The sequence below is a fragment of the Fundulus heteroclitus genome, chromosome 5, assembly GCF_011125445.2.
Source record: "Fundulus heteroclitus isolate FHET01 chromosome 5, MU-UCD_Fhet_4.1, whole genome shotgun sequence".
Taxonomy (NCBI): Eukaryota; Metazoa; Chordata; class Actinopteri; order Cyprinodontiformes; family Fundulidae; genus Fundulus; species Fundulus heteroclitus.
Window position 1 is genome coordinate 19,706,126 of NC_046365.1, and position 19,964 is coordinate 19,726,089.

General features: G+C 37.1%; 1 protein-coding gene across 4 annotated transcripts in view; it reads right to left on the bottom strand.

Annotated features, from left to right (window-relative positions):
* Positions 1-18,158, bottom strand: part of LOC105940154 (testis-expressed protein 2) — a 36,191-nt gene extending 18,033 nt beyond the window's left edge. The window contains exons 1-2 of one of the 4 annotated variants that reach the window (XM_036137131.1): positions 17,963-18,158; positions 16,939-17,030 (exon numbers count right to left, since the gene is read on the bottom strand). The gene's annotated coding sequence lies outside the window, so the exon portion shown is untranslated. Of the gene's footprint in view, positions 1-16,938; positions 17,031-17,698; positions 17,905-17,962 lie in introns of those variants that run through there. The other 3 variants (XM_036137129.1, XM_036137128.1, XM_036137130.1) reach the window with 3 other exon arrangements.
* Between the last annotated feature and the right edge of the window lie 1,806 nt (positions 18,159-19,964).

The following is a 19,964-nucleotide window of genomic DNA, read 5'->3' on the forward strand; positions in this document are numbered from 1 at the left end:
CATACTTGATAAATACCGTCCCTAAATTTGACTGAATGACGACAAATACAGACTTTGACAGACCAGCCAGGCTAAAACCCCAACATACATATTCAAAGCCATGGCGGGGCTGTCATTACAGAAGCTTGACACTGTTAATATTGCAGTATGGTAATGCCAGGGGATCATCACTCAATTTTACAGTTGTGTATATTCCATAGAAAATTTTTGTTGAGAAGAAAGAATTTACAAAATTAGCCTTTCATCTAACCAACATGACAATGTTTCTGTTTAGGTTAAATTTGTACAAGATATTGGGGGCAAAAAACTGCCTAAATAAGGATAAACAAAGACAAGGAATTGTTGGCTTGAAATAGACATAAAGAAGATAACTAAGGAAACCTGGTGTCTGAATGGAATGTCCAACAAACTCTAGCGATAAAAAACATATTAAATTGGCATCAACAAAAATACTCAATAACCAAGAGTTCGCTATACATAAATACAACTTTTATTGGTCTACAGTTTCAACTGACCCTCAAAAGTCGTATGCTTGACCCACCTGACAAGTCTGAAACAAGATACGTTAAAACGGTGATAAAAAAAAATGCTGGCTTTATCAGAACAGGTCAATGCATAGTAGAGCCATTTCGTTGTGATTCACATTTGCTGTGAGGTTTTAATGTCCTTAGCTGCCCATCAACATTTAGGCCAAAACCCTGAAAGAATAATAATTAAAATGTGTTTTCAAACTTTTCTTTTTTTGTATCTCTGTGACGTCCCGTGGAAATAATAAAGTTCTTGTACTATGTTGACATCTGGCAATGATGTCTTTGTGCTTTATTCTGACAGTGGAGGCGGCAGGTCGTCACACTGGCTCACTCATTTACAGACTCCACTTAGCCACTCATCGTCACATGGGTCATGAGTGAGCTCGTTACCCAGTCAGGCAATCTGCCAGCCACCTCTATCCTCGGTTAGCCAGCTTCTGGTGCACAGCAACACAATGAGCTATTGTTGTAGGCATTTGGAAATGGATGTAATGTCGACACAAAAAGGTTCAACAGCATATTAGATATAAAAGATATGGTGGATAAAGTTGGACTTGTTTTTTGTCTTGTCTTCAGAATGGCAGAACTTGACCAAAGTTAACAGTGCATCAAAAGTAGAAAAAAGTTGTAAGAGTTACAAAAAAATTAATTTGCTTAATATTTTGTCCTGTGCTTTACTTTTAAGACATATTTACAATTTCAGCAGATACAAACTAAAAGTTGGCTTGGTTTGAGTTACCATTTCCTACTTCTAGTGACTATGACAACTGAACAAACGTACTGAATGGGAGACTGTTTATATCTATGAACCTGATATCTGACTAGTCAACTAGGAACAAATCAGTTCATTCTAAAAACAAACAACTTTTTTTTTTTTTTTTTTCACAGCCAATTCACAAACTTAAGCAGAGCTCACAAAATGCACACCATTTTGTCTCAACAACTGCAGTCAATTGGTACCTTTACGACACTGGACACACTGTGTAAAAGCACACAAAGACACACAATTACTAATTACTGGACCTGGATCACCAGGTACGGTTATCAGAATAATCAACAACCACAAAAAGGATTTCTGGGTGCCGTGGAGCAACTAACACTAATCTCACACTTTAGGTGTGGGCTGTTTAACAGAGATTAATACGGGAATTTTTAGATCATGTCTGATGCTGTTCATGTGCGTTCTTTAGATAACGTAGCAGAGTGGTTGTTCAGGGAGCCATAACATTAGTAAAAAAAAAAAGGAGAAAACAATTCCACACTCTAAAATTACAATTTATCACATCTTTTGTACCATATACTGTACCGCTTTAGACATGCCAGCTATCTAGACTAGATTTTAAATTGTTGTATATGTGAATTTGTTCTAGATTCAGGTTGAAACTGGAGACCAATAGAAGCTGTATTTATCGTGCAGAGTCCATTTTCCTAACATCACCACAACCAGCATTACAGTGAGGTTTCTATTACAGTTAAAACTAAAATGAAGGAAATTCTTCTAATATTACAATGTTGGAGTAATATGAAACATCTTTGGTTTTCACAGGAACGAAGAAAAATCACTTCCAAACAGCCTATCCTGATGTCAACTTGTAATGAAATAAAGCCCATGCTAATCAGGATTACTTTTAAAAAGGCACACATATCTTTATATTAAGTATGTAATGACCACAGTAATGACATTGATGATAAAAACGTAGTCACCATACACTGCTTAGAATATTTTGTGCAACGATTTGCACAAGTAAAAAAAAAAAAGAAGAGTAATAAACACAGAGACATGAAATGTTTTCAGTGGTGTTTCAAAAAAGTTGAATATGCACTAAATAATCATCATCAAAAAAGGTAAAAAAAATATAAATAAATAAATAAATAAATAAAATAAAAAATTAATAAAATTAATCAAAAGGCCCAGCTGGGGAAAGAGGGATGTATCAGCTAAATACCGGTTACTTCAAGACATCATATAACCAGCTTATGTGGGGGGATACCAAAAGAAAGGCTCTGAACGCAACTCTCACTTGCTTTAACTGTGACCTATTGTTGCACCTCTTCTTTTCTCACAATGCAAGTTCACAGCCATTTCACTAAGCAGTTAACTGAAATTTAGGAAGTCAATAAGTGAACCAAAACAAATAAATATGCCAGATGAGGAACAACGGGAAAAACATTATAAATGATCAGGTTAAAGTGTAAGCACATGACCCCCCCGCCCAAAAAACACACACAGAAATAAAAAATAAATAAATAAAAAATTGCTTTTCTGCTGATGTGACGTTTAGAGCCGTTGACCTTCTAAAGAGCGCTCTTGTGACAATGACATGGCTGTTTGTCCCACTCTTGGACCACTTCCTGCATGACCTCAGCAGATGCTTTAATAGTCACATTTTCTGACTTTTTAAATCTGGGACAATGAAAGTTAAGCAATGGGCCGTCATGTCATGCCACTACTCCACCCTCAAAACTCTCTTACAACATAATTATATCGGTCTTGAGACACAGTTATTACAAGTATTCAGGCAACTGGTTATATTCAGCTTTTATACTCCTTCATAACTACCAAAAGGGTAAAGTATTTTTCGGATCATAAACCGCACCGGATTATAAGGCGCATATTCTTACCAAGTGTGTAATATCACTCTGCCCCTCCACATACATAGCTCTCTCTTGAAAGAGGAGAGGACAGAGTAGTTGGACTACACTGCCCTGTTTCTAACATAAGGCCAAAATAAATATAACTTCTAGATTGAATTAACTTACTAGGTTTATTGTTGCTAGCATGTACTCCGGGCGCAGGCTGCCTTACATAAATGCACTTCTAGTTCAGACATTACAGTCAGGCAGTCTTGTAGACGGCTCAGGGGTCCGATCAGCTAGTGATACAGTGTACCGTAATGCTCTGAATATCCATTGAGTGGAGCGGCTTTGTTGCTAATCAAAGTCATACTTACACATTTTAAACAGATTTTTGAGTGCATAGTACCACATACAATCGGTCAGTAAGCATAACGGTAATCATATATAAGGCGCACCATCAATTTTTGAGAAAACTTAAGGATTATAAGTGCGCCTTATAGTCCGAACAATATGGTACACTGACTATGAAGGATCCTTTGGGAGTCCTTCATTTTGACAGCTAAACAGGAGGAGGCCCAAAGCTAGCTGTGATAGCGTTAAAACCGTTGAGAGCAATATAAAAAAGGTCCATAAAAGCCCTGCATCTGCAACAGTAAAGCAATAAACCTCCCTTACAGCATACACTAAAGTTATCTGTTGGAAACAGCAGAACTTTCAGAAAGCTAACCTGACGAAAAGAGTAAGAAACCTGCCAAAAAAAACACTTTAAACTGCAGAGTGTAGCATATCTAATAGTAAATATCATCGCAATATCAATGTGTGCAATATTGCAATAGCAAGGGACTGCTTAAACACCAGATTCGGTAGACTATTATATTCTAGGTGCCATGCACTGAATCCTTGCTTGCTTCATCACCTGGACACTTTAATGGACTTTCATTGCCCTTTATTCCCACATCTGATACAAATCTTTGTGACAAAACTCAGGAAAGTAGGTGTAGGCAGTGACATGTTGGAGAAAAAAAAATTGTAGTTCAAGAATTATGCATTATTAGCCATCAACATTATGCCTGCAAAGTTAAATAATAACAACACAACATTCTGTTGTAGCAGTTTTTGACAAACTGTTACAAAAAAAAGAAAAGGAAAAAAAAGTGCTACCTCTGAGACAGATCATTATCTTTCAATATATATAATCCCAAAAAATAAAATAAAAAATAAAAGTGACAAACAACACCACTAATCCTGACAGTTTTGTAAAGGCGTATGAGCTACAAGCAGGAGCAGAACAGGGCCGCGGGGTTTTCACCGTACAAAACTGTTCTTGCTGGGTGGATATTTCTGCTTGTTACTTGCGAGTATAACATGTCAGCTCCCTTACAGAACCTCAAATGTCATGCACCTGTGTTTCAGAGACCATCTCTGACTTTAAGAGGATGCTTACTGAGAGATCCAAGGTAAACTGCTCAATAATAATAAAAAATAAATAAAAAAAGACTGAGCAGAGAAAGCATTAAAACACTTAGAGGTTGCCAAGAGAGAGATTAGAGGAAGTCCTTACTTGAATCCTGTCGTTTACTTTGACTGGTAATGGTTTATCCTGAGTTTTGGCTCAAAAGTGCAACAAATGACAGCCTCGCATCCAGTGATCCCCATTAATGCCAGGCCAGTGTTAGATAGATACTGTAGCCACAGAATTATATCCCAATTGTAGCTCATATTTAAACGTTAAAGGTAAGATATGACACACATTTGCAAAGAATGCCATCTGCATGTGGTTGAACACTCCTTCATTATTTTTAACAAATGAGGTCCAACAGGTTGAAACTCTGGAAAAACCTGAATCTGAATCCCTAAAGTGAGAGTTAAGATCAACAAAACTTAAAAGAGTGGCGAGTCCTAATACAAAACATCTCCATTCCAAAAGGTGTTTGACAAAAGCTGCATTCAGAGGCCATTAGGTGTTACTAAACGACATCAGCAGCAGTTTTCCCCCGCCACCATACTCCCTTTGTTCATAAGGCATGTTAATCAACCAGTAAAATGAGTAGATAAATTCCTTCCTGGCTTCATGTTGTGGAAACAAAAAAACAGTACTGAACCTGTTCTTAAGAATGCTGACAAACTAGTGAGATAAGGACAAAATCAATGTTTTTGTGTTGAGATCATCCCAAGTATCCACAGCCTGGAAGGCCTGAAGCAACTGCTAGAACAACATTAGCAGTGACGTTCAGAGATTAAACTATTTTGTGCCGTTTACCCTAAGAAATCTAACTATTCAAAATACCAGCATTTTATGTTGCTTGACCATAACCAAATCAGTGGATGGTTTAACCAATAGATGAACGTTTAGATATGCTGCATGCTGCATGTACAGTTGGATGGATTGACAGATGATTTCATAAGTAATTGACAGAATTCCAGATGGATGGACATAAAAACTAACTGAGGTACTGAAGGATCTATGCCAGGCATCGTCAACTCCTGTCCTCAAAGGTCCTGCAACTTTTATATGCAAGGCAAGTTTATTTATACAGCACTTTTCAGTAACGAGACAAATCAAAGTGCTGAATCTCTGCTTTAACACACCTGAGTCAAATAATGTTATTAGCAGGACTATAATAACTAATTCAGCCATTTGATTCAGGTGTGTTGGACCAGGCACACATCTAAAAGTTGCAGGACACCGGCCTGGAGTTGACAATTCCTGATGGATGGATGATAAACTATAAAGATGTGTGTTCACAAAAATGGACAGGTGGATGGGTAGATGGATGAAGAGGCAGACTGATGGAGAAATGGACAGATGGACAGAAAGATGGGTAAATGGACAGGCAGACAGATGAATGTGGATGGATTGCTACACAAATGGACAGCTGTTGGATTGATGGTCTGATGGAAAAATTAATAGGTGGACTGAATAAGACAGAGACAGATGCATGAACATATGAACTCCTGGACGAAGAGAAAGAAGACTGATCACTTCTAGTTGCATTTTTATTTTATAAAGATAAAGATTTTTCTAATCTAATAAATGGGACACTTTGTTTTCTTTTTCCATGCTTATACAAACCTAGACAATACACATAATCTAACTTTTCCTGGAATATAAGACTGTATAGGAAATCTGTATTTATACTATAAAGTTAGCAATCATAATTACCATAAATTATAAGTACAGCCGAGAAAAGGCTATCATACGCAGTGTGACCCAAGAAAAAAAAAAAAAAATTGGCCTGGAACAACATCCTGCCTACATCTCTACATATATTCCAATTAAATATTTGACAGAAACCCCATTTAACAACACTTTCAAGCCACGAATAAAACTATTTACCTAATTATTTTAGTCATAATTAAATTAACAAAAATGTTTTCCTTCTGTATTGACAGATTTTGGACAGTTATCATTTGCATGCAAGCGTCTGGCAAGACAACCAGGTTTCTCAACTATAGCCTGAAAAGCCTCAGCTGTTGAGGATTACAACACAACGGCTTGTGTGAAGCATGTGACATAGCACTGAGAGTAGGAAGTATAAAACACTTCTGTTTAAAAAACGAGAGACTGATGGGGAGTGAATGAACTTGGTACCACGGTTTTCATTAAACAATAACCCCACAAAGACACTACACCCAGATTAAATACCATTACTGCTCTTGTAAAAGGAAAAACAAACAAGAAAAAAAAAATAGACCAATCCTGTTGGACAGCATTTCAGACCAGCAACCCAGATTTGCTGCTGTTAATAATGAACTCTTTGCTGAACTGCTTAGACACATCAACAAGCCCTCATTATTTTTGCATGAATGACTTTGCCTACAGAGAGAGAGAAAAAGACGTCTGTGAAAGATCTGCCTCACCGCTGCAGTCACAGATACTTCAGAAAGCCTTCCCAGAGGCAAACAAAGCCATAATAGCATCATGTCATTTGAAAAGTGTTAGGCATCTACAAAGGGGCACAAACCAAACAATTATCTGTTTGGAAGCTAAACTAATCAACTGTAACATAATGTTCATCTTTGTAGAGTGTTTGAGACAAATGACATAGCGTCCAGACAAACCTCTTCAGGAGCTATAGCTCTTCAAAAACTTAAATGCAAATTCCAACAACAGATGCTTCATTAGTCTGAAGCCAACAAAACACATAATGACTCAAATTGACCTAATGACACTTAACCACTTAAAAAGGCCTTTTTACAGTTGCTACTTTTGGCTTGAATACATTTTAATCAAAATATCTAAATGATATGTCATGCAAATGTATTCACACCCCTTGAAGCATTTCTCTCATTTTGTCACACTAGAACCACAAACCTAAATGTATTTTATGTGGATTCTCATGTGACAGACCACGAGTTACAGCAAATGGAAAACTATATAAAATAAACTTTCAACCAAACTAGTGTTATTAAACTAAAAATGGCACTTCACCCTGAACACCACATCCTCCACTCTCAAAAAAAAGGCAGTGGCAGCAACATCCTGTGGGGAAACATTTCCTCGACAGGGACAGGGGTACACATCGTGTATCTCAGTCCATTAGATGCCAAAAAAAAAAAAAAAAAAAAAAAAAGACCTGGGATGGGGTTGGACTTCATCTTCCAACAAACACATTCAGCCAGAGCGATTGTTGGAATGATTCAATGACCCAACCTGAATCCAACTGAAAATATGTAGGAAGACAAACAATTTCTGTTCACAGACACCCTCAGTTTAGGCTGACAAAGCTTGGACTATTTAACAAAGTACTAATTTTTGTTATTCATCGCATAGAGTCCGAATAAAATACATTGAATTTTGAGGTGGTAATGTGATAAAATGTGGAAATGTTCAATGGGAACTGACTAAAAACCTGAAACCACCCTCCCCAAATGAAAACAAGACACTGGTTAAAGTATTTCAGTGACTGTTGCTTGAGGGTTCCATCCATTGTGTAGTACTGTTTTACACACAAACAATCAAGAAAATAGCAGTAACATATTTTCTGCACTATGGAGTGCACTGGATTACACCCTCAAATTCTTCATCTTCAGTGTCAGAGTTTAATAGCTGGGCGACTACAGCATACACACAAACTAATATTATGGTGAAGCACAGCATTTATGCGCTGTGTACCACACAAAACCGCTTCGAGGTCAGTAAGCACAACCAGAATTAATCCACATTTACGCCGTTCTGGCTCATAAAGCGTTTTTTTGAGAAAATTAAGTTTGCCTTATAGTCTGGAAAATACGGTACTTCTTTCATAAGACTGACCTATTGCATGATTGAGTTATGGTTTATAAAAGGTATAATAAATCTTGAGGTCAATATCTCAAGTTTAGCTAAACTTGAAAACAGAGGAAAGCTTAAATACGCTAGGACATATTTTTCTCTAAGCAAAAATCCAACTAAATAAATCAGTTAAAGCAAATTGGGAACGGTGGTCTTTGAGGAAATCATCTACCCATTAACTCCCATTTGGTCCTACCCTGGAGAACACAGGCCCAACTTCCTGCTTTCCTTTCCACAAAGACTCTTTTGTTTCCCTAAATAGTTCCCAAGCCATGTTTAATGTCAACATACTGCATCAGTTACATTCATCAGTTGCCCTAAATTCAGACAATTAAATAAAACTACAGCAGATTATGAGATTGTGCAATGCCACAATAAAGCCAGAGGTGTTTATCTTCTTGGTTTAGAGCTTTGAATTTTTCCAGTTTCTGGTTATATTTAACACACCTACAAAGCGCTGCTATAATCTGTCTGAAGTAATTACAATTTGTGCCACTCAGTTCAGTTCCACAACAACAAGCATGTAAGGGCCCCAAGGGACTTCATCCAGTACAAAAACATACCAGATATATATTTTTTTTAAAGTTGACATAGTGGCTGCATTTTCAAGTGATACAACTATTGATTTTGAATTTGCTATTGGACATAAAACAATATAGGATACCAAATAAAATTGTGGATATTTACAATTTGTGTTGGATGAAGTTCAAAGAATTGGCAGAGAAGCAAATTTGGCAGTTTAACCAAAAAAGGCTTTTTTGTTGTTGTTGAGTGTGTGAGCTGCTTATTTGGGGCCTGTGAATAATTGCAGGAAATTGTAAAAGTCTTGTGAAAGACAGATGCAACATTCCTCAGGGCTCACATTGAAACAGCAAATAAATACACTGATGCTCAGATATCTTTTTTATTTCTATCTGAATCTCTGCTCTCTCCCTGTCACTGTATACACTTCAGTTTTAGGTCCCAGAATCCACTAAAGTTTATTTATAGAAACCCTATATTTACACATGTCCTTACCTCCTACCTTGCAGCAGTCTCTCTTTCTGTTGGTAACTAACCAGTGATCATTATGCTGGTCGGAACGCAAGGGCTGCTGCTGTCAGCTAAAGCAGGCTGCAAGCTGACAGTCTGTCAGTCTAAGAAACAGCCCGCATGTCAGTGATTGGACAAGCACTTGACACAGTGATACAGTGCCTTGCAAAAATATGTGCACCCTTCAAGCTTTTACATATGCATTTCAACCGTAGGCATCACTTCATATTTCATTGTGATTTATGTAACACAACACAAGTTTGCACATAAATCATGAAGAGGGAGGAAAATAATACTTTATTTAATGAATGTTTCACAAATGAAAATCTGAAACATTTGGCATACATTTGTAATAAGCTCTTTTTATTCTTATACCCCTAAATAAAATCATGTGTATCGAGCTGCCTTCAGATGTCACCTGATTAGAAAACAGACTAGTGTGTGCAACAATCCCTAATAATACGTCAGAATGGGTAATATTATTACAGTTTTACATTATTACGCGTTATTATATTAATCCTTGTTAATATGGTGTTGCGACAAGACACAGGTCAGGTGAGGAAGTCTAAACAACACAAAATTGACCTTTATGGAAGACTGGCTAGAAGAAAGTAATTGTTGAAAGGCAACTATAAGAAGACCGGTTAACTGTTTGCCTTAAGCAGTGGTGGGCACAGCAAACCAAAAAGTTAGCTTTGCAAACTCATACTCCTTAAACTCATACTCCCCTGAAAAAAAAAATGCTTCTCTACTGTTAAAACTGTGCTAAATAAGGAAATTTAAGGAAGCTAACACTAGCCTCTAACCACTAAGTCACTCAGCTTTTAGAAAGTTTGGTCACACTACTAATTGAAAGGTTAGGGTCACACAGCAGCGCACTGTTTACAGAAAAAAAATATGGATACTGGCATCTCTGTTTTTCAGCAATGGGACCCGATCGCATCATAACAAGAAGACAGATAAGAAGAAAACTACACAGCTATTAACAATGATTTTTTTGTCGGAGCCGTGGCTGCTACTGCTTAGAGAAGTCTGTGTGGATGTGTACTGAGAGCCAGGACAGTGACGTAAACGGCGGATGAAAATCTTGCTATGAACATTATCATACTTACAGTTATCGATACCCAATAAAATGGATGCCAACTGGTCCGCTTAGCGTGAACTTACGTGATGAACAAAAGGTTAGCTCCGCAATTTATCTATTTTTGTATAAACGCGACTGTGGCTGCCACTGGCCTTAAGCCACAAAAGGGAGAAAGCAACCAGGAGGAGGAAGGCCTAAAGACCTTACCATCCCCATGGTAAAAATGTAGTGGTGGCAACATTAGATCACAAAAAGAACACTTTTCTTCGGCAGGGACAGGGAAGCTAGTTAGAAGTTGATGGGAAGATGGTAGCAAACATGGTGATAAAAGGTGCTCAAGACAGGACCAAAATAAATCTTTTTGGCCTACAATACAGCAGTGGCAGAATCATGTTTTTCTTCAACAGGGAGAGGAAAACTGGTCAGAGTGAATGGAAAGATGAATGGAGCTAAATATAGAGCAACCCAGAGAGCTAGTCTCTAGCTCTGTGAAAACTGGCAGTGACACACCCTAAAAGGCTTGCAGTTTAAATTACTGCCAAATGTATTGATTCAGAAGAGTTCAATAAACATTTAAGCCAAACCATTAGTTGTTTCAATTTGTAAAACAATCTGAAAATACATTTTTATATCAAAACTATGCACCACTTTGTGTTGGTCTATCATGTGCAATCATAATAAATTTATACGGTGACAAAATGTGAAAACCCATAAAGGAATATGAATACTTTGCAAGTTAATGTTGGTACACAAGCCTGTGCTGCTAAAGCACCCTGCAGACAAATTTCACAGAAAGTTTGTAAAGAAGACTTTTATAGAAATACAGACGTGTGTGGATTTCAGCAAAGCCTGTAATTCTAGCAAAGCCCTGGTCATTACTGTGATAAAAAGTTGACTGCATTCATGTGGTAGGGCTTATGGCTTTGGATTGTCGTGAAGATTTTCAGCTATTCTTGGTGGATATACATCATTTAGGCTTTCCAACACTTCTTCATATGTAGGAACACTTAATAGCCTCATCAAGCTTTGCTAAAAATGTGGACAGTATGTCAAGTAATTGGAAGAGGGTCTTTTAAAAAACAAAAACTACCCTCAAGAAAAGCCCAATCCACAAAGTCCCATGCTGTTAGAAGTGGAGATTTGTTTTTCTATTACTTCCAGTCCAAATGAACCAAGAGTCAGGTGGCTGAAAACCATGAAAAGCTTAGAGGCCAGAAGCCAAACAGAGTTAGCATATGACAAGCGGATGATGTCTTTACTTTGTAAATGTAGATCAGAGGTGAAAAACAAATTAGAGTGGAAAAAAAAATGTTTTCAACTAAAAACGAGAAATCAATTTTTCAGAGTGTTTGGTACACCCAAATGAAGAAGCTACACTTGCATGTTCGGTGTGCATAGCAACTATTAGTTAGTTGTTAGACTCAGTACTTCACATTGTCAGCATTTCGGCTGGCTTAGGAATTACCAGAACCTCACCCATAATCAGTCACTATTGATGTAAAGAAAATATAGACTTACAAAGAAGCGGGAGGGCCATGAAGCCATCTGATAACTGATGTGCATGTGTGAAACTTTAATTTTGGACATAATGAATGACGACGAACGTTTCTCTTGACGATTTTCATTAGGAATAAGGATGACCTCAGAATATCTATGAAAGACGACAGATGGCCTGGTGCGGAGGAAGGGATAATAATAATAATAATAATAATAATAATAATAATAATAATAATAATAATAATAATAATAATAATAATAATAATAATAATAATACATTTTATTTCAAGCGCCTTTCAAAACACTCCTGGACACTGTACAGGTAAAAACAATAAGTGGTAAAAGAAACAACACAAACTACACACAGGAAAGTAACAGAAAATCATAATGAAAAGAATGGCTGAATGGTGGGAGTATGACTCAGCTAGCCAAGTGACCAAGGTTGGGGAACAGAGCCGTTAGCTGAGCAGAGCACAGAGATGACCAGCATGAAGCAACTACACCACAACACTTTCCTGCTAACATTAATCCATTTGGTAACAAGAGGTATTATTTACAGCTATAACTGCACATGAACCTTTGACATTTGCAAGATATACCAGTCCGTTATGTATATTGGCGGGCTTTGTAGTGTATAAATAACTGAATATACTTGTTCAACTGCTTTAAAAAAAAAAAAGATTAATAAATATGAAAATGAATATTCATTAAATTTTGTGAATATTTAGGGATTAGAAATTTTACTGAAAGTCAACCAGTTCCTGGCAATCATCGTTCAGGTGGTTTATTTTTGAGACCCCATTAGAGGCAGTAAATATAGATTATCCACCAAATTGTTTTGATATGCTGCCGACAGAGCTTAAGTGGCACATCAGAGTGTGATATTTTCCTTCATTGCCCCTATTGCTTCAACTATTAAGCTCTACAGGTCTGTTACAAAGAGTGCAAAATCCTGTCTTGGCTTCTCTTTGAGCACTATTATCGGTCTTAACATTCATTCTCACACTCCTTTCAAGAGGGATTTATCCATCTAATCATTTTGCTATGTAGTTAAAAGGTTTTGCATAACTTAAATACGGATATGGGTTTTCTGCTTCTTTATTTTAATCAATTACTGTGTAAAACAAACAGCTAGCATGCCAGTAATTAATGCATTTGTCCAATACAGAAGATTTAATAATATTGGAAAAAAAAAGGAAACATGGCTTTTTGTATAACCTTTTTTCTTAGTTCCTTTCATGACTGGTTCCAGGAAAGACATTATTGCCTTATACTGCGTGACTGTTATGACTAATAAGTTACTATAAGGATTTACTGTGTAAAAGTGCTGCTTCTGGCCTTCCACTTGCTCTCAGTGTCAATGGCTCTACTTTTATTCCATTTTTTTTTTTTTTTTTTTTTTTTGAGGGTGTCGAGCAAAGAAACCCTCTAGAACAGGGGTTCTCAAAATGAGGGTCACGAGACACCTCTTGGGGGTTGTGAGATGATTTGATGCTAATGTGCTAAAAAGATTTAGCATTTTTCTCATTTGTAAAACTGGTATCAAAGTAACATTACAAGATGCTTCACATTTCCCATTTTAATGCAGGGGGCAAGCTGCACTTTCTTGTAAGAGTTCTTACAAAAAAATTGATTTTATTCTTTAAATTTTACAATTTTATTCCTATAATTTCCACACAAAAAAATAAGAAAAGAAAAAAAAATCCCACTCGCCGAAATGTGCTTGCCAGTCTCTGGCACTGTTATATTGGGGGTCTCAGTCTGAAAGGTTTTGCTCTACGACGTACAGTACAATGGCACTCAGGCAGTGGGGTTAGACATTGCTGCCTTGTAGCAACTGTTGAGCATGGTGGTGGAGGAGTAAATATATATATATATATATATATATATATATATATATATATATATATATATATATATATATATATATATATATATATATATATATATATATATATATATATAAAAAAAACCTGCTCTCTTACCCACCTCTCATACTCCTGAGCAGGGTGGGTGGTTCTCCATTTCTCAAGCTTGGGTTTTCTACAACAGGCCTGGAGCTTATATATAAAAAATACCTATTAGTTCTACATTTTGAGAGTGAAAATTATAATCTGTAAATTATACAAAATGAAAGCCATGTGTATATATTTTTTTCAGATCAGCTATACCAACAAGCATCTGCTGCACAAGCCTTGGGGTATAACCTTCTATTCACTAGGGCTTAAACGATTTCTCAAGAGATTAGAGTATCTTCATTTCTAAATTTTCTAGCGGTAAATCATCTGCCTTCATTAAGTTATATTTAACTATTCGGTGCACCGTGTTCCAGCCAGGTGGTGATTTGTGCTTCACAACCTTCTCACTTCCACTACTGATAGTGTACGCTGCTGATACATGGAAGCCATGTGCAGTTATCAGCTACGCGGTGAGATGGAGATGGGGAAAAAAGACGAACCGACAAAACCGCAGAAAGTGTCAAAACTGTGGGATCACTTTAAACCTATCAGAAAAGAAAGACAGTCTCAGGTACACGTACATCAAAGCTGAACTAGCTTTCCACATTAGCACATCCTTGACGCTATAACACCTGAGCAAAAACATCCGCTGGAGCATCGGAAGCCCCTCCCTGAGGGGGTAAATTTGCGACTAAGTTGCATGTTTATCATCTACTCGCTCTTCAAAAGCACACCAAAGAAGACATTTTGCTGATGGAGCACTGTAAGCTACAGATGTCTACAGACAGTGATTTCATGCACAGATGCGGCTCTAAGAGTTGATGCTTTGTAGTAAATCAGAAGAGCCCCGCTTGAGCCGGCTGCCAATTTTTTTCCCCCTTTTTGTTGCTTTAAGTCTCTGTGCCCAGCCCCAGCCCTGCTCACGGCAGAACTTTGTTTTAGTTAGACAGCATTGTGGCCATGCGGCCAATCGCACGCAAATACACAGGATCTCATACCAGTGAGTAAAAACAGGGACAGACGCTCCAATGTGAGTGAAACAGCAGACAGCGGTGATGAAAGTGTTCAAGTGTGTCGGGTCATCATGTAGCATCACTACGAGTGACACCTGACAGCGAAGCAGCATCTGGCTGGAGTTTAAAGATTTTGGGAAGAACAAAGCAGAGTGCCTTGACTGCAAAATGAGAATAACTAATATTTAACTGACTTAAAATATTAAGCAAAAGTCTGGTTTTCTAATGGAATAGATGCAGAACATTAAACAATTATAATGCTCAACATAAAAACATTGACCGCAAATAGATTTTCAACACAATCTATTCACTTTTGTAAAGTAAAGGTAAACTATTAGCTACAAAAGATACACAATTAAGGAGGAGGAAACTGATAGTGAGGTTTGATATGTAAAATTAAATGCTTATTATGCCTGAATTTAAATGTGCCATTTACCTTTTTCACAGGTAATAAGCTTATGTAACCATTCTCTATTTCCTGTTTGTTTTTGCACTGAACAAGAGTATACTAAAGTACACTACAAGGCTTCTATTTTAGTTGGATAATTTTATGCTTTTTGACGTTAGTCTTTTTTTTAAATCCACAATGTGCAATATGCACTTCATGAAATTTTTTTTTTTTTTGTTTGTGATCATTGTCTCTTCAGAGGCAGCCAGCTCTGTATTGATGTTAAGCAGAAAGGGAGGAGCTTTTGATCAGATTTTCAGCTGCAGATGCATTCTTTGCTACAAATGTTAAACAGTAAAAGCATGCTATGCTACTGCATTTCAGGGAATAAAGAAAAATCTGATTTAATTATTTTTTTTACTTGCATTATACCTTCGGTGTGTTCCTATTAATCATAAAAGAACAAACAGTTAAAAGTATCTGAAGAATGTATTGTCCAACCGTTATCTTCAGATAATCGATAGAATACTCTATTGCTAAAATAATTGGTAGCTGCAGTCCAACTATTCAGGGACAAACAAGATTTTAATGAACAAATCAGTCCCCCTGATATGAAGCTTTTTCATTCACCTAAAACAATAAGCTAAAAGTTAATCTTATGCTCTCAGCAGTTAAAGTGTTATCATTCTGACTGGCTAATTTATCAACGCCAGAAAGAGGGAACAGTGGCTTGCAAAAGTATTTTTTTCCCTGTGAAGTTTTCCAGATTTTGTCTCGATACAACGACATACTTTAATGTATTTTAATTGAGACTTCATGTGCAATATGAAATGTGAAGAAAAAGGAGCACATCATTTTTTAAGTGGAAGAAGAATGATGCATAGAGTTGCCCTGGGCTTCTGGTTGGCTTCTCTGATAGATAGCTCCTTGCACTCTTTGACCATATCTTTGCAGTTATGCCATTTATTTAGTGGCATCAGAGCAAAGAGGGGTGAATACACATTACACTTTTCCACTTGTAAAGATTTTTGAAAACGTTGTTCCTGGAATGTTGCCGTTTTAGACTACTTGTCTACTATGTAAAACAAAAGACACAACTTAGGTTTGTGGTTCTAATATAAAATGCAAAAAAAATAAATCATAAGCACATGGAAACTTTTACAAGACAATTCACATGCGTTGCAGGTTAAGCACATATTAAGGAGCAATATAAGCAACAGAGTCATGTAAAAAAAAAAAAAAAAAAAAAAGCACGTCAAATTTACCCTTCAAATGTTTGGATCTGATCTTATAGGCCTTAAAGAGTGAATTTCGGCTCACAGAATAGAAGAAAATATTCTGCAACTTTTACAGATGTTTAAAAAAAAACAATAAATGTGACAAGACTTTATTTCATCCTTGACAGCATCAACAATATTTCTCAACCTTTTCATTATTTAGGGTTCTGTTTCTACTTCCTATCATCTCTTATCTTTTCCCATTCCTCTCTCTCTCTCTCTACATAGACTTTGCCCCCTTCTCAGGTCATTTGCAGCACAGGAAGCAGATCAATAATGAGTTCAAATGTACTGGCTAAGTGCTTACCTTGGATACTCGGGGCCATTCAATCCAGCCTGGGATTTGCATCTGCCTGCAGCAGAGTCAGGTTTCTCATATCCGTACAGCTCAGGGGGCTTCTGAGAAACACATTTTGAAGTAAAAAATGACTGAAGCGAATATGTCGAAATAAAAAGACAGCAAGATAAAAAATTACCCCTGCTGCATCCATGGACATGTTTGTGTTTATTTGATTTAATTTGCAAAACTGTGGAGGTGTTGATGCCAAGGGCAAATAATTTGGCCTATTGTGTACTTGCTTGTTCTTTTTTCTTTTCGGCCATTCACTGCAATTCAAAACGCAGTTTGTTAAAATTGACACACAAAAAATAAAATAAAAGACGCCTTTGCAAGCGAATTGAGATGAAAAAGAAATTTAGCCTGGTGTTTTGTCTTCTGCAAAGATGTAAAGACTTTAATTTAGCGCCAAGCTAAAGCTAGAATCCAACTAAAGCTAGAATTTAAATTGTTAGAAAGAACAATAGTTTGTGAATATTTGTTCTGTAGGCAGTGAATTTAAGAACAGCATTCACAAAAAAGGAAATGGGGGAGAAAAACGTGTCCAATGGACACAATCTTTCTACAAGTAGCTTAACACAAAGAAAAAAGATATAGATCTATATAAGTTGCTGCCATTTTTCTTTCCTAAAAGAAATACTTTTTTTAAAAAAAAAAAGCTTCACTGGCCGCGGTTAGACCAAGAGAAGATTACATGGTCAAATAACTTTTTTTCAGAACAACTACTTACCAAACTAGCTAGTGTTGAGAAACAGCTGTGAAAACAGATGTAATGTCACACTTTTAGCCTTGGCTCGATTCAACCTGACCACAGATCAGTCTTTAAAGTAACACCGATGCCAAATTAAAATGCGCCAGTCTCAACTTTGCTCACACCTTGGTTTGATTTTTTTTTAGTTAGATTTTTTTTTTTTTTAAGTGCACTCCTGACCGAAACCGCCTCACCAACCTCACAAGCTGCTTTAAAATACAGGCAAGTCATGGCAAAACTCACCGTGTACAGGGCTCTCCATTATGGTCTGGATCCTCCGAACAGAGCCACGGCCGAACCCACGGATTCGGATGCTAAACCGTCTAATAACGTTTATCAGCTCCACGTACCAAGCTGACTCCACGCCTCGTTTTGTGGCTCTGCCTGTTGACAAGCCTCTCTGTCCTCAAAGTCAGTTCCTTAAAGGAAAAAAAAATAAAAGACGTTGGAGTTGCCGTCAGACCAGAGCAATCGAACCCGCAGCTGGATTTGTTCCTTTTTTGTTAAGGCTGGTTGGGCATGCGCTGATGATCGACTTTTCGATCGGGCGGCTAACCAGGCCTGCAGCGGATGACGTAGCGGACAGATTGTAAACAGTAAAATGCAAATAAGTTACCATACAGTTACTCTGGTGAAAGGAAAATTTGTTACATTTACGCTTCAGGTTTATCTCAGTCAATTACATTAATAATAAGCTTCAGTGATTAAATTCAGAAAGGGAAACTTGCATTAGAGTGCTATATTTCAAGCATTTACTGTATTTCCGTTTTGATGATTGTATGTTACACCTTTTCAAAATACTAAAACTTACACCCCAAATACTAAAACATTACATATCAACAAAATAGGCCCAACTATGGCCAGCACAACCAAAGGCGAAACTGATGAAAACATGTCCACTGCAGACACACATTAACAACGATGCGGCAAAATATATAACCATCAAAAGAACCTGGCTATTCACAGATTGCTGTACACAAGCATATTCATGGAAAGTTAAGTGAAAGGAAAAAGTTTGGTGAGAAAAGGACCAAAAGCAACAAGGATAACCATGGCCTTTAGAGGATTGATAAGCAAAGTCCATTCAAGAGTTTCAGGGAGATTCACAAGGGCGATAGGACTGCAGCTAGACTCAGTTCTTCAAGAAACACCACTCACTGACACAGCCAGAGCATGAGATACGACTGTCACGTTCCTTGTGTTAAGTTACTGAACCAGAGGGAACATCACAAGTGTCTTACTTAGGCTAAGCAGAAAAAGGACTGGACTGTTACTTTGTGATGCAAAGCCTCTTTAGAAGTAAATTGAGCATTTGATTTTAAAATGAAGCTCCCAGAGTCAAAATGGATGGAGAGGCCCAAAATACAAGCTGTTTGAGTACCAGTGTGAAGTTTTCACTGTCAAATATGAAGAGTAAGGTAAACTGTTGGTGTTGGTCGACTGTCAACCTAGTCACTCTAATCTCTACTAAAAAAATGTGGACCGCATCACGCTTTCTTTGTCTAACAAACATGACAGCAATGCTGATTTCATTTTCCAGCAGGGCTTAGTACCTGCCTGCAATCCCAAAAGTACCCATGCCTGGCTCAATGATCATGGTATCACTCTGCTTGATTGGACAGCAAACTGGCCTTGCCCAAACCTCATAGAGAATCTATGAGGTTTTGTAAATAGGTAGATGAGACAGCAGACCCAGCAATACTTGCAAGCCTAATTAATAGAACTACATGGGTTTCTTAGCATCTCTGTAAGTCCAAAAACTGATTGCCACCCTGCAAAGCTGCATTGATGCAATAATTCATGTAGAAGGAGCCCCAACTAAGTATTGAGTGAACATATTGTGAAATACATGGTTATATATTTAGCAGGCCATAATCTCTGCTCAATTAAAACATTTCCCTTCCTCTAAACGTACCATGTATATTCTTGTGCACAAAACTCCATGCTAAAGAACCAGGTCCTATTGGTCTTGCCCAATGTTCTTATTTCTGAGAAATTTAATGTTGAGGTTTTCATTAGGTGTAAGCCATAATTATCAAATATAGCTAGAGATGTATCCCTCTGGCTATGAATATTGTTCATAAAATGCAAATGTCTATTTTTATTTATTGTATTTAAGATAAACTACTTCAATAAATTCCATTTTTGATGTGATACTAATTTACTGAGATGCACATATGCACCACTCTGAATATTTTGCTAAATTATGAGAAATAGAAAAGTTTAAATAACCCTTAAGCTCATT